A 15529-nucleotide genomic window follows, 5' to 3' on the forward strand; every position below is an offset into this window, starting at 1 on the left:
CTCATTCGGTCTGTCTGGGGCAAAGTGTGACAATCTGCATTTCTAAGTCCCCAGAGGTCCTGATTCAGTAGGCTGGGGTGAGGGGATACTTTGCATTTCTTTCAAGTTCCCAGATGTACGCATGCTGCTAATCCAAGGACCACACTTCGAGTACCACTGGTTTAAAACAAGGGGCTTTTGACTGGTTATCAACAATTCTTTAGAACAAATATTTCAATTTTTGTTCTCAAAAAACGATTGAAATGAAGACTTCAGTGGAGCTCAAGTACCAGGGTACTGAAGAATAAATGTAGACAAGGATTGTCAAGACAATAAAGGCAACGATGACAACTAACACTATTATTATACGCTAGGCATTTTCTCCAGCCCTTACAGCAACTCTTTGAAGTGTATATTATTTATCTCATTCTTCAGATAAAGAAACTGAAGCTCAGCTCTTTCTGAGCACAAAGCCCTATTTTTTCTGCATCACCTGACTCGTAATAAATAACAAGTTTATGACTAAGGCCCCTAGCTAAAGATTTTAAAAGTCAATTTCCTATTGACTAGGTATTGTTGGTTTACCCTAGAATAGCACAAAAAGAAATACCAGTATATTATACCTAATATTGACTGTAGTAAGGCTAAAACAAACTGCTTAGTATATCTGTATAAAGTTATTCCCAGTGTGGTTGTTCCTTTCTCCTCTAATTCTTTTGGTTATTATACTTTAAAAAAACTCCAAGTTAAAGAATTCTTCCAGATAATACTAAAGGCCCAAACAATATCACAGGCTCAGTCCTGGGGCTCTACGAAGGAGTCGCCTTGTTGGGGCAGACCAGACAATCAGGTCTTTACAGAACCTGTGCCCTGCAGCGCTTCATCCTATCTGAGTTGGTTATAAAAGCCATGCCTGTCTCTTTGGAAGCAGCATCTGTAGGTGTGGGAAGTGAAGTGAAGTCAGCTCTAGCCAAAGCTTAAAGCTTTTTCTTTCCTCTCATTTATCTTCATGGACAGAAGCAATCAGAATTATTGACCTCAAGCCCGATGATAGTTGACTAAAGACAGCTGTCTTTCTGTAGCGCAAATCAGCAGGGCTAGATGCACTGTCAGCCCAGGAGTGGGTGGGGCAGTTGGACACATTCTGAAGAAAATGCCTTGGCACAAGTCACACGTGACACAAGGGTGGGGAAGGTAGGCAGGAACACAAAGAAAGTGCAAAAGGCATGTGTAATAGAGTGGCTGTTTGATTGAAAATTCTCTTTGTAGCCTGGGCTAACGTTTTTGGGTAACCCTTAAGAAGCAGCCAGCGCTGTAATGAAGCACCATCTTTTGGTAGATGAAGGAAAACAACAAGAGAGCAGAAATAGACTCTTCAGTATGAATTAATTTATTCAACTGAGGGGGGGAAAATCACCTCCAACTAGGACAACTTCAAGCTGTAATTAAGAGCAACTCTACATGCTGTGGGCTGAGTGACATCTGGTGCCTGTCCTGGAATCCAAACAAGTCATCAGTAAGACACTAATTAGCGCACAAACTCCACACTCCATGATAGTATGGCGGGATCCCCAGAACAGGGCAAGAGGCCAGATTTTGATGCTTGCCCCTTTTTCACACTTAAAAAAGGATGCTACTCTTCCTCCAAAAGAGTTGTAATCTTCTTTTTCTCTTTGGGTAGCATGCCAAATAAAAGCTTTCACATTTCAAATAGTTATTGATCCAACTGATTTATGAATAGAAGGAGATAGAGGCAAATTATTAGATGGGTTTTGCTCCAGCATCTTACGATTTGATTTGAAAAATGCTTTTGCATATGAGCCAAAACAGCTCACGTCTGCCCTCTAGAGTCAGTTCGTCCCCCATGGAAAGACCCACTAGTTTCTTCTGAGCCCTCGTCACACTATAGCTCCTGTCAGAAAATGGAGAGCTACTCCCTATGCCACCCCCAGGTGAACAAATCAAGGGAAAAGTGACACTTTTTGATGGAGCTGAGTCCCATTCCTAGGGAAATATTCAGACTTAAGACTGAAAAAACACCATTAGCTTGTTGAGAAAAATTGCACATGGCTAGGAGTCAAGGCACCTGTGTTCCTGGGGCAGCTCTGCCACTCACTGTTTACTATGACCTAATTTATAACAAGCCTACTTAGAAAAGGATTTGAGGTAGCAGCCAATAAGTCACTAAGTGTGCGTCTTGGACACTGCTCTTCAGTTCTCTGGGCCTCACGTTCCTTTTCAGTCCTTAGTGCAGATGGGGCATGCTCAAGGCCACTTCCAACATTAAGTCTCCATGATCAATTATCAGCATGACCAACGGTGATTTACATTTGCTCAGCAATTTGGAATTTAACTTACATATACATCGTTCCTTTCATGTGACCCTTACAACTATCCTAGGGGGCAGACAGGACGGGTGAGCAAAGACATAATTAAAAATGTCAAAGGTTACTATTATTTGTCAGAATTATACTCCAGGTTTTCTTGTGTTCTTCCCACTACAACTCTGAAAATGTGGGAAATATTATAGGTTATAGACGATTCTATGAGAAGACAAGAGTTCTAGAAATGTTTCCCTCACCACTTACAGACTGAGCCTTTGTATCCTCATATGCTTAATAAGAATGCTGGACTAGAACATTTCAGTGGCCCTTCCAGTTTTACCACTGGGTGAATCCATGAAACACAGAGTAGCTTATTCAGCATCATGTCAACCTGTGACGTGGCCCTTGTCTTGATAATCTGCCTAGTACAAAACCCCCAACTCCTACAAATCTGGGGACTACTCTTTGCTCTCACCAGAACAACAGCTGTTAGATCTCCCAGGGATTAACCTCCCATTGAGTCTGAGACTTACTCCCTTCTAGGAAAGACTTCCTCCAGTTATCTGCCTCTTCTCATCCCGTCTCCAAAGTCTGTGATGTACTTCCTAAGTACCTGCCCATCCCAACCTGAGCTCCGGGCTACCATTCAAAGCCAGTTGTTCCTCTTCTCTACTCCTTTTTGACCATCCAAGTATCATTTTTTTCTTCCTTTTATAGCCTGTGAGCTTGGCAGAGTTGGTGACGGTCTATTTTGCTGTCACTTTGGCAAGTATAAAGCAAGCAAGTCCCGATGTGAGCTGGCTGGTGGAACTCAGGTAACAAATGGTGGAGTTGACATTAAAGAATGTTTCTATCTAATAACTAAAACTTCAGAGACTGCAGATTGTTCTAGAGAGATCTGAGGCCTCATCTTCTCCTTCTCCATTTTTTCAACGAAAGAGTTTGGACGAGTTACCTGGAGGCAAGTCAGATTATTCTAAGGTAGACAAAAGAGGAAAGAGAAAAAAGAGGGTAACCAGGTATTAATCCTCCCCTTTACCTACCACAATGGTATCCCAGATGCCTGAAGCTTTGGACCCACTGACTCCCACCCCAGGAGTCTTCTGATGTCTACAAAAATGAGGCAAATGCTGGGACTCTGGATTACTGGAATATTCTTTGTCAGCAATTTAGTCCTCTGAAGAAGTCCCAAATTTATCAATAGATGACTACTGCTACTCTTGGATTCCCACCACTTGCCTACGCACACGTATATACTACAAAGACAGCTTTTAATCAGTCCCACAATACAAATCACCACCATGTGCCTTGTGCATGTGCAGCCATATCCAGCCGCATTTGCTAGAAACCTAGCAAGGATGCCAGGAATTGCTGGCATGTCAGAGTCTAACCTGCCCTGGCCGAAAGCAGCACTTCTCACCTCCCGTACCTCAGGGGTTCTTTGAACATCTCCCAGCCAAGGACTTAAACTGATACCAAGGTCTCAGTGCTCATTTACAGTCTGAGACTAAAACCTTGCACTAACATTGCCCCATCCCAACTCAGCTTACATTCTGAGTACCCAGCCACACAGCTGCAACCACCCTGTCTATGCCTACCCCTGTAGCAACTGCCTCCTCTCAGAAAATCTAGTTCAGGCCAAATCACAATTTTCATGGGCTGTCGAAGTAGCTTGAAGCCAGATACTAGCCCTTCTATCAAGTCACCACCACATATATTTTCCACACTGCTGGCATATTTCTAAAACTCAACTCCAATTTGCTACTTCCTGCCGCAAACACTGTCAGAATGCTGTGAAATAAGCCCAACCACCGCAGCCTGGCATTTAAGTCTCTGTGATCTTCCTAAACCAATCTCATCTCCCTCTCAATGCTCTGCTGCCTCCCAAACTCTGAGCCTTGGTCGTTACAGTTCTCTGGGCATAAGCTGTCCTTCCCTCAGCTCTGCTTGTAAAAGCCACCTATTTGTGAAGTCTCAGCTCAAATGCCTTCTCCTTAAGGAAACCTTCCATAACTACGCTCCCTGTCATCTACCACTCTTATTTTATGCAAAATTAATACCTCCCTCTTTTGTTCACCCACAGCACTTTATTTGTATCATTTCTAAATCCCTTATCACCTGCTGCCCACATTATAATTATTTGAACACCTGCCACGTCACCTTTCACTAGGTTTGATGATGTAAGTGTTGATCTTTGCATTTTCCATGGGGTCTAGGACCATGCCTTACACGTAGTCCATGTTAATAAACATGTACTGAGTTAGACTGTTCTCTCCTGGATAGCCATTATTTCAATACGATGAGCCTTATTTTTCCTTGCATAATATTTTTCCTTGCCCTTCTTGTAGAAGTGGACAACATTTTTCAAAAATAGAAAGGAGTTTGGTGCTCTGTTCATTTTACTAGGTTTTCCCAGGAAAGCATTGCCATGAATGGCTTTAAGGAAAGCATCGACAGAGATAGCTTAGCACCCAAATATTACTAGTTTTCTAGTCCAATCTCTAACATAGTACAGAAATTTCACCTCATCCTCCGTTGACATTCTCAGTGATGGGACACAGTACCTCATACTGCTACTTTAGAAAGTGAAACTGTAAGTGACCTGAACAATTTTCCTTCACTGGAGGCAAAGGGTAAAAGTGGCTCCTCTCTGAACAGTTAGCCTGAGAATAATTTATGGCAGTTAATTAAACCCTAGCCTGATATTTTCTATTTTTAAAGGAGCAACCAATTATTTACTCATTCATTCCCCTTGATGTGCTTAGGAGCATTTTTAAATACATTGTCAAATGTCAAGCAGAGGTGAGTGGCAGCCCGGAATTAAAACAGACACTCTATGCCTTGGGCTCAGCTTCTCTTGGTCTGCTGGGCACTATAACTTAGAAATGAAACTCTGTTATGCTCTAATGCTCTAGATTTTTTTCAGATTTCAGTTTAATAGCTTTATTGACATGTCAAGGTAGACAAAGTTGTCAAAGGTGGTACCAAATGGCCAAATAAATCAAAGCTTGATCTATCCTCATTTCCCATTACTTTACTGTCTATTTCTAACATAACCAGGGTCCATTCACAAATCTCTGATGCTTTGCAAATGTCAGACGGACTTTCAGTTTCTCCTTGAAGATTCTTCCTATCAAGTTATGGAACATACGCCTCTGTTATTTCATATCTGGGAGAGTTTGGTCTTTAAACATTAGCCTGTAAAGAAATACATTCAATACTTTGGCTAAGTTTCTCATGCAGTTGTACATGGAAATTTTATAGGATTTGAAAACATGAGTGACCACCTTCTACTCCTACCATCATGGCAGATATTGTTAATTAATCATAGCCCTTGTATTAGCCAGCATTCTCCAGAGACACAGAACCAACAGGAGATATAAATGTATAAAGAGATTTATTATAAAGAATTGGCTCACACAATCAGGGAGGCAAGAAGTCCCCAGATCTGTAGGGTGAGTCAGCAAGTTGGAGAACAGGACAGCCCGTGGTTTAGTCCTAGTCTGAGTCCAAAGGCCTGAGAACAAGGAGAACTGATGGTGTAATTCCAGTCCTAAGGCTGGCAGTCTCTAGACCCAAGAAGAGCTAATGTTTCAGTTTAAGTTGGAAGTTAGGAAAAAGCTGATGTCTCAGTTCAAAGGCAGTCAGGTAGAAGGAATTCTCTCTCACTCAGAGGAGGGTCAGCCTTTTGCTCTATTCGGCCTCCAAGTGACTGGATGAGGCCCACTCACCTCAGGGAAGGCAATTTGCTCTACTCGGTCTGCCAATTTAAATGTTAATCTCATCTCAAAGCACCCTCACCGAAACACCCAGAATAATTGTTGACCAAATATCTAGGCACCCCATTGCCTAGTCAAGTTGACACATAAAATTAACCGTCACAGCCCTCTTTCCCAGTGAACCCAGACAGGCTTCAGTATTCATCAAGCTGTGCCCTAGTCAGTCACTTCCAATCAGCCAGAGTTGGAACAAGAGCTAAAACCTATTTGCTATCTCAGAGTCTAGTAAAAAGTCATACGAGGTCACTGAAAAGAATCATGGACTTCTAGAGCTGGTCAGATCTCTGGTTCATTAAGCTCAATATCCTATCACAGAGGCAACTACAAAGGAAGGACTGAGGGAGGGATCAGTGTCCTTTTTGACATCAACCTGAAAAAGCTATCTCCCCTTGGTACCTCTAATGGATCCACAGGCCATAAAATTTATCCAAGGCCACTTTGAATTCTAGTTTGCAAATGAGCAATAACTAAGCCAGCAGGAGTCTTCAGGCATGTGAAAGGGCCGGGCTGGCTCTTGGCAACTGATTGATAGACATTTCACTGAGATTTCTTAACACTCTCAATGTTACAAGTTTGAGGTGAATGGTGCTTTCGTTTGCTTGCTTTGCACTTTTATTTACAAAGCTTTTCTTTCTGGATTCATAATTCTCCTTGCAGAATGTACAGACATATTATTTTTGTTCCTTCATCGTTAACAACAGGTATTGAGTACCTACTGTGAATGATACACGTTATTTCATTTGCGACTCCCCCAGACACACCATACTCACAAACAAATCACACAAGGAGTGCTCCTATCTCAAAATAGCCTTGTGACTCCCCGTCTCAGTTACCTTGGTCTTTAGAATTTACTAAATTGTCAGTTTCCATAAGGCCTTCTGAGCCACCATGTCTAAAGTGCAAATCATCCCTTTCATCCCTAATAATTTTTTCCCTTTCCTGCATTATTTTCCTCTTTAACACTTAACACCATCTAGTATGATCTGTATTCTACTTATCTCTATTATTTGTTCTTCTTATCCATCACTGGAATGTAAGCAGGTAGAGATTTTTGTCTGTTTTGTTCACTGCTGCATTCCTAGCATCTACAACAATGCCCAGCGCATAGCAGGCGTTTAGCATATTTGTGGGATAAACGAAAGGGTGAACAGTCAGAGGTAGGCATCATTACCATTTTCCCAATAAGGACATGCAAGTTCAGAGAGATCAAATAACTTACTCAAGGTCATAAACACTCTCACCCCTCCCCAAATAGAATGACAGAATGACAGAAAAAAAGTAGGAAAAAATTACCTTAAAAATACTTCTATTAGGGGCCAGCCGTGTGGCGTAGTGGTGAAGTGTGCACGTTCCGCTTCTCGGCGGCCCCTGGTTTGCTGGTTCAGATCCCAGGTATGGACACGGCACCACGTGGCACACCATGCTGTGGTAGGCATCCCACATATAAAGTAGAGGAAGATGGGCATGGATGTTAGCTCAGGGCCAGTTTTCCTCAGCAAAAAGAGGAGGATTGGCAGTAGTTAGCTCAGCACTAATCTTCCTCAAAAAAAAGAAAGTTCTATTAATTTGGAAACAGTTTCAGCCAGTGGACCACTGGTGCACTGTACTTATGCATCTCACAAGCATGTGGAACTTCTGTCCCTGTACTTAGCATGTGTTCCTGGGCTTGTGCTCAATCTTTGGTGACTAGCAGTGCTCCTCCAAGAGTCTATCTCTAATAACGTGCCTTATCCAAAATGACAGTAACAACTATATTCCAGGCAGATAAAATCACGTTAATTTCATTCAGTTCTATGACAACAATGCAACAATGACTTGCATTTGTAAAGCTCTTAACTCTTTTTCAGCGTGCTTTCAAATGAACTAATTTAACATCACCCAAGTGAAGTGGACTGGACTCATATTATTATCTCCATTTTATAATAGAGAAAACAGAAAATCAAAGAGCCTTGTGATTTGCTCAAGATCATACATGAAATGACAGGCAGCACTGAAGCTGGAACTGGGTGAAGAATGGACTTAAATCAGAAAGTCTAGTGTTAAATCCATATCTTGTTTCTTCTAGCTGTGTGACTTAGAAAGGTTAATTAACCTCTCTGAATCTCTTCTTCTTATCTATGAAATGAGGACTCTAAACCATCACAAGGCTGTTGTGCAAAGTAAATGACATGATGTATGTAACACAGTAAGCCCAGTGACAGGGACATAACAGGAACATCCCAAATGTTACCTCTCATTCCTGTCCTGGCCAATCCCTACTTTTCTCCCTGCCTCCGATACTCTCTAACCAGAACAATTACATAACTCTGAATGGAGACACATTTTTCATGGACTTATTTTAAAGGCTGGTACACATTTCAGTGAATTTATCAGTAACTCAGTCAGAGATTTCAAGACCCAGTAGGGTATTTCACAGTCTAAACGCCAGATGTACTTATAGGAGGCCAAAGCGTGTGTGATTAGAGTTGAGAGCAGCTACTGACTTTCCCAAATAAAATCTAAGATACTGTGGTTTCATTGAAGGCCTCCTGTGAGAAGTATTTTTCACTATAAGAAAGCAGTTCTGCGGTAGCAGGTTAGCGTGCTCTCAATGTGCTCCAGAAGAACCGTCAGCTTTATAGTTCACTGAGCAGATTCATCCTGATATTAATTGGTGTTTTCTCATCTTTCACCTATGGTGTTTATATGCACGGTATACAACTCAATAAAACACGCTTAACAACAGGAATGCGGTACTACAGCATTGGTGACAATGTTTAGTTAAAAGCGTGGAGTTTGTTATAAGCACGTAACATTACAGGGTGGTAAAAACTGAGTCCATTTTGAAAACTAAAGGATTCTCATAATGGCTTCCAAGCTCCGATTCCACTGTGGAATTCCAGGGAAAACCTTTTGCTGTTCTGGTACAGTAGAGACGCATGCTCTTATCACTATGCACACCACCTGACATACACGGTGTACATTTGACATCCATTGACGTCATTTCAAGGGACTTTGCTAAGGTTAGTAACCTAGTGGTCAACAGATATAATGGACAAATTAGTATTTTTACTGTTTCTGATCACCTTAATGAATCACTGTTAACACAGCAGCAAATATAACCCCAAAGGAAACAATTATTTTAAGAAAGGAAACATAAGCCATCAAGCGCTATATGGTCAAACCTTAATTTTTGCCTAAGAACAGTGACAAAGCTAATCAAGCTTTGTGCTTGACATGACTTCAGGCTGGTTTGCCCAGAACAGCCTGATGCAGAACGTCCTCTCTGTCACTCGTCTGCTCCATCTCAGGCCCACACCTCACCCCTTGTGCCTGACTACAAACATTTCCTGCCTTGACTTTCCGGCTATTGAGACATTTGAGCAGTTTGGTGTTTTAAGATCCTCCCTGGCAGTGTTTAGCACCCCGCTTCCTCTTTCCATAGTCACCTTTCCACAGTGTCTGCATGTCAAACCTGTCCTCACCTAGTGCTTCCCAGGGACCTACCAGGCTGGGGCTTTGAGCTTCTTCTTATTGCAATAGCCCCTCTCAATAAAGTCTTTCCTTACCAATGTCCAGACTCTGTTCGTTTTTTTTTTTTTTTTTTGCTTCAACAACTGTAATATTCAGCTTGCATCTCCTTTCCTGATTCAAAATCTCAGATTGACAGGCTCCTTGAATATGAGCACAAAAGCGAACAGCACTCGCTGCTCTGGTTATTGGGTTAGTGTCTCTGATTCACCACCAGGCTCCAAGCTGCCTGAGAGCAGAAACCATGTCTGACTTTCTTCATCATTTTACCTCAGCACCTAGCACAACGCCAAGTACAAAGCAGATCTTCAATCTATGCCTGTTGAATGAATTAGCAAGTTCTTTTCAATCATAATATTTGTTCATTGTTTGTCATGTACCAGGCACCGTTCTTTGTGCTTGAGATACATTACCACAAACCAAAATGCCTGTTCTGGTGGAGTTCATACTGTAAGATAATAAATATGATAAAGATCGTGTAGTATGTTGCATAATACATTGTGGGTGGGGGTGGGAGAGTGGAAACAAAAAGAAAACAGGGTGAGAAGAATCAGGAACTGGGGTGTGGGGATGCCATTCTAAATAGGACGGTCAGTGTAGGCCTGGAGGAAATGTGATAATGTGATAATTAAACAAAGACTGGAAGGAGGGGAGGAAGTCAGCTATCCAAAAAGCCGGTAGAGGAGTGTTCCAGAGAAGAGGAACAGCTGGTGCAAGGGCCCTAAGGCAAGAGTGTTCCTAACATATCTGAAGAACAGGAAGGAGACTGGCTCACAGGACTGAAGCAGAGTGGGCAGGAGAGCGACAGGAGGTGAGACGTAGCGAAAGGGGGGATCACAGAAGACTGCATGGATCTTTGTAAGATTATGGCTTTTACTTTGAATGAAATGGGGTGCTAGTGCAGGTTTTATGCAGAGGAGTGACATGATCTGACTTGCATTTTCAAAAGGCCTCCCTGGCTACTATGTTGAAAATAAACTGGAAGGAAAACAAGGAGACAACTCAGGAGGCTCCCGCAATAACCCAAGCAAGATATGGTGGCGGTTCTGACCAGGGTGATACCTGTAGAGGTGGAGAAACGTGGTTAGAGTCTGGAGAAAGTTTGAAGACAGAACCAACATATTTTTGGATCCTCACACCCACATATGAACATTTTTATATAGGAACAGATTCATGTTATCCTTGTAATAATATGCCTTTCCTTTGTATTCCAATTTGGGAAGAGAAAGGGATAACATGAATTGGAAATTGGCATGAAATCCTGTTTACACCTACGGGAATGTATTGAGCATATAAATATCACCCAAGATGCAAGTGAACGTGGAAGGAAAAATTTTTAAAAACACTGAGAACTTCACTACTGAGAAGGCATCAAGACCCTCGGAGTTTGGGCTGAGCCCAGCTTCCGCTCTAGCAGCCAAATTAGTTGAGTTCCCCTAGACAATTTCACTCTTTGGATAGAGGGCTCAGCAGTATCCACACTCTAATCAATCAGAGACTTAACTGCTCCTCTTCTGCCTCCTACTTAGTGGTCTCCCCTTCCTTGGGACTCCTCAATGTACTCTGAGCATTTATAATCCCTTATTTGGGATTCACGTGTTCGCTTCATTTTCAGTGTTCTGTATGAAGGGAACTCCTCTTTGGAAAATCCAGCTCCACATGTTTCATTTAATAAATATCACAGGCAACTGAAAACACATTTTGGAGGACGAAGGCAGAGTTAATGGAATGGCCATGTGGGAGTAGAGTGTAAGAGGTTAAGTACAGTAGGGAAAATGCCTTCTGTATGATGTCTCTTCAAAAGGCCTCCGCATCCGGGCCATTCTGTATTAGGCTCTACTTTCATCCATGCCCAGAGCTTCCCAGGCTGGAGAACTGCCTCATGTAGTCTATTCATTCAGAGGGTCTTCAAGAAACAAGCTGACAAAAGAGCTCCAGTTCTAACTAAGATTTATGCTGGTGGGAAATGGTAATGTATTTCAATGAGGAATGATACATCCCAAAACATCATTTTTTTCATTATACTGAGGTACAAAGCCACTGTATTTATTAGATTTTTTAAAAGTCATAAACCACTTAGAGCCATTATCTTACAGACAGATTTGGAAATGTCATACAAGGCTTCCATAGGTATAAATTAATATGCAATCTTCACTTCAAATGAAACTTTTAGGCTCCCCAATGAGAACGAGTCATATTTCAACACAACACTACATAGATGTCAAAGTGTCTTAGTTTTTGCTCACTAAAATTGCAATTTTTCACCCAGAATAAAGCATCATTCTTTCACAATAAAGGAGCAGTAAACATAGTCTCTCTGTATATTCTTTTATAATGTGGATATGCAGTACAGCCTTTTGGAATATATTTGTATATTTATACAATTTTATAGTTTACAAAATATTTTCAATTATATTATTTCCCTTAATCCTTGAGACAACTCTGTCATATAGGTATTATTACTCCCATGTTACAGGTGGAGAAATGAGGCTGAGAGAAGTTGAGTGACTTGCTCAAGAGCACATAAGAGATAAGAAGTGGCAGAGCCAGAGTAGACCCCAGGTCTATCTGACTCGAAATCAGTGTCATCACATTCTGGAGGGGGTCCAGGATTCAATAAGTTTATTTTTGTAATAAATACCTTGCAATAAATAACTGAGTAGATCTTAACATACTAACTATAGCTATACTTGGCAACAAGGAGCCTCTAAGAGAGGGTGAGCAGGGTATCTTCTATTTGTCCCTGCAGATTTATTCTCTACCCTTCTCCACTCTGCTGCATGCCCAGGATGCTGACTGAATTGTATGGCTTCCTTGAACTCCGGCCTTCCACTTGGTTTGGCCAAGGGGGAGACCAAGGAGACCAGAGAGAGGAAAGAAGATGACGCTGGGTTCTTTGTTCCTTCAGCTCCTTCCCTGCAGGGTTGCCACAGATGGTCTTCGTTCTTCAAACAGAGATGACAGGGAGTCTCGCTGTCTCTAGATACTGATAACCTCTCTAGCCCATCTCTTTTCAAAGTTGGGGCAGGAAGAGTACGTGACAATTACTAGTCTCAGGGTTCTGCGGTACCCCTAGTAGTTTCTCTACATCCCAGCCCCACTCTCCTAAATAATTCCTTTATTAAACTCTCCATAAATTATCCAATTTGAGTGTGCCATCTGTTTCTTGCTGAGACCCTGACTGACACAGGGGACTTCTTAGTGATTTTGCTAACATAAAAGGGATTAGTGGCTAAATTCCTCTGGAAAATAATTCCTAAGCAAATGCTCCATTAATGAGAGAATCAAGCTGGTGTTGATGCAGAGGAAATGAAGACAAATGAAGTGTAGTAATATGAGCTTCACAAATGTGGTAGATCCTGCCAGGGTTTGACTGATGGAGCATGTAGTCACCTGTGAGATAACCAACTCTAACAAGGGCAGAGTGACTGGCCAATCCATACCTGCCTGTCAGGCTGGCCTCACCCACATGCCTGGGACAACTGGTCAGTGTCTCCTAATAGAAGGCCAAGGAATCACATGGTGGTAATACTAACATGAGTTGTAATTATGCCAGCAGCTCTCTCATGCACCTCATAATTAACATAATTTATAGATAGAGAATTTGAGGATCGGAGAGGTTGAATAAAGTAATCACAGTCACCAAGCTAGCACGTAGAAGAGCCAGAGTGTGAACCTACCTCCATCCTACTACGAAGCTCATGAGATTGCTGACTGAGCCCTGGAGCGCCCCAGAACGCTGGTTTCATGGCTTGACCCTGTTTGACCCATGGTTCTGACATTGCTTCCCAGGCTGGTTGGGTTCCTGGCCTATATTTGCTACTTCCCTTCTTCTTACCTCACAATGCAGCTTCAGTTCTTCTCCTTTTCCATCATTAGATCAATGCTTAATCACCATTCCCATCATTAAAAACACTCCTCTCACTCAACTTGGTTCTACAGTGCCTCTGAAATACAGTACCCACTTCCCAGAGGTTTTGTTTTGGCTTTTCCTAAGTCAAGATTGTTGAGACCAACCAAAATCCCTTCAGGCTCAAAATCATCTTCTTTGAAAATCCATTTTCTTTCCAGAAATTGTCCAGGAAAAAATTACACCAAGGAGGAGTCATAGATAATGAACAGCTTTCAATAGCAAAAGACTGAAGCCCTTAAAAAGTCCAACTTAGCGGCCAGAATTTAGCTGAATGCTTTAAAATTCACCAGCCCTGAAAGTGACCTGTAATGGTTAAATCTCAGAATTTATAGAGTCCTAAAGATTTAGGGAAGGTTTAGGGAGAAGTTCGTATAAAAATAAGGAAATTTCAAAACCATCCATCCAAATTATCACTTTTCTCACTAGCCTGCTCATCTCTGAAAAAGCACTATTGCTGTTTTGTTTTGCATTCATTTTTAAAGAACTTTCTAATTATCACTAAATCTCCCCAAGTTGGCAAATAACGATTTACTGATATTTGTCAAATAGGTTGTAAGCTTCTTACTAGGACCTAGAATCCCTAGGACCTAGAAATTTGTAAGTGAATAATAAATCCTGGGTTCTGGGATAAATCATCTGAAAAGACACTGTCTTTCTCTGTCTGGCTTATTTCACTCAGCATAATGCCCTCAAGGTCTAGAGAGTAGAAAAATGACGATCAGGAGCTAGGGGGTGGGGGAAATAGGGAGAGCTTGGTAAAAGTGTACAAATTTTCAACTATAAGATGAATAAGTTCTGAAGACCTAATGTATAACATGGTGACTATAGCTGATAACACTATTTCATAACTGAAATTTGCTAAAAGAGTAGAACTTAAATGTTCTCACAAAAATATACATACATATATACACATATATAAAAATCTGTGAGGTGATGGATATGTTAATTAACTAGATGGGAGGAATCCTTTCACAATGTATATGTAAATCAAATCATGATGATGTACACTTTAATTATGCTACAATTTTGTGTGCGAGGAAGATTGGCCCTAAGCTAACATCTGTTGCCAATCTTCTTCTTTTTGCTTGAGGCAGATTGCTGCTTTGCTAACATCTGTGCCAGTCTTCCTCATTTTGTATGTGGGATGCCACCACAGCATGGCTTGACGAGCAGTTCTAGATCCACATCCAGGATCTGAACCTGCGAACTTTGGGCTGCCACAGCTGAGCATGCAAACTTCACCACTACATGAGCAGACTGGCCCCTCAATAGCTTACAATTTTGTTTCTCAATTATACCTCAATAAAACTGAAAAGAAAAGACACTGTCTGCTTCAAAGATTGTGTTCCTACATTAGAATTAGACTGGGACATGAACAATAAAAGGGAAAAATAATTCTCAGGAGTTTCATGCAAGGATTATATTTTCTTCTTTTGATGTTCGTTTAAACACATACACACATGCACACACGAATTTTATTCCCTTTCATTGTGATTTATCTAAGGCAGATTCACCCACGCAGCCAATTAAAAGGATAAATTTCCAGACTCCACTCCAGGCCCTTCACAACGACTCTAATACCCATCCTCTAATAATAGTGACATGACCACCTGAAGGCAAGGTGGCCATTCTCCCCAAAGATCTCCTGTAATCCTTTTCATTGAGAGGTCTGATAGTCTTGGCTGGCAAATCAAGCCCTAGAAAGTAAAAGTGAAACCTCCCACCTTGATCCATCCACCCAAAGCCCAAAAGAAGTTATGATCAAGAAGTCATCACTAACAACAGCATCTTGCATCTGTCTCCAGCTTTACCTTTTTCATAGCTTTTTCACACCTATTATCTCATCTGATCCTCACAATAACCCTGGCTGGCTGGGAGGTGTTCACACTGGAGTTTTCTCATTGGGGATTACGTTCTGCAGTCAGAGGAGAAGACAAAAGTTGCCCATCGGCAAAACTACCTTGAAAGACACTCTTGAAGACAACACTTTGTTGAAGACCAGCATACCATCTTTCAATAAGTGT

Source organism: Equus quagga, chromosome 2 (assembly GCF_021613505.1).
Source record: "Equus quagga isolate Etosha38 chromosome 2, UCLA_HA_Equagga_1.0, whole genome shotgun sequence".
Lineage (NCBI taxonomy): Eukaryota > Metazoa > Chordata > Mammalia > Perissodactyla > Equidae > Equus > Equus quagga.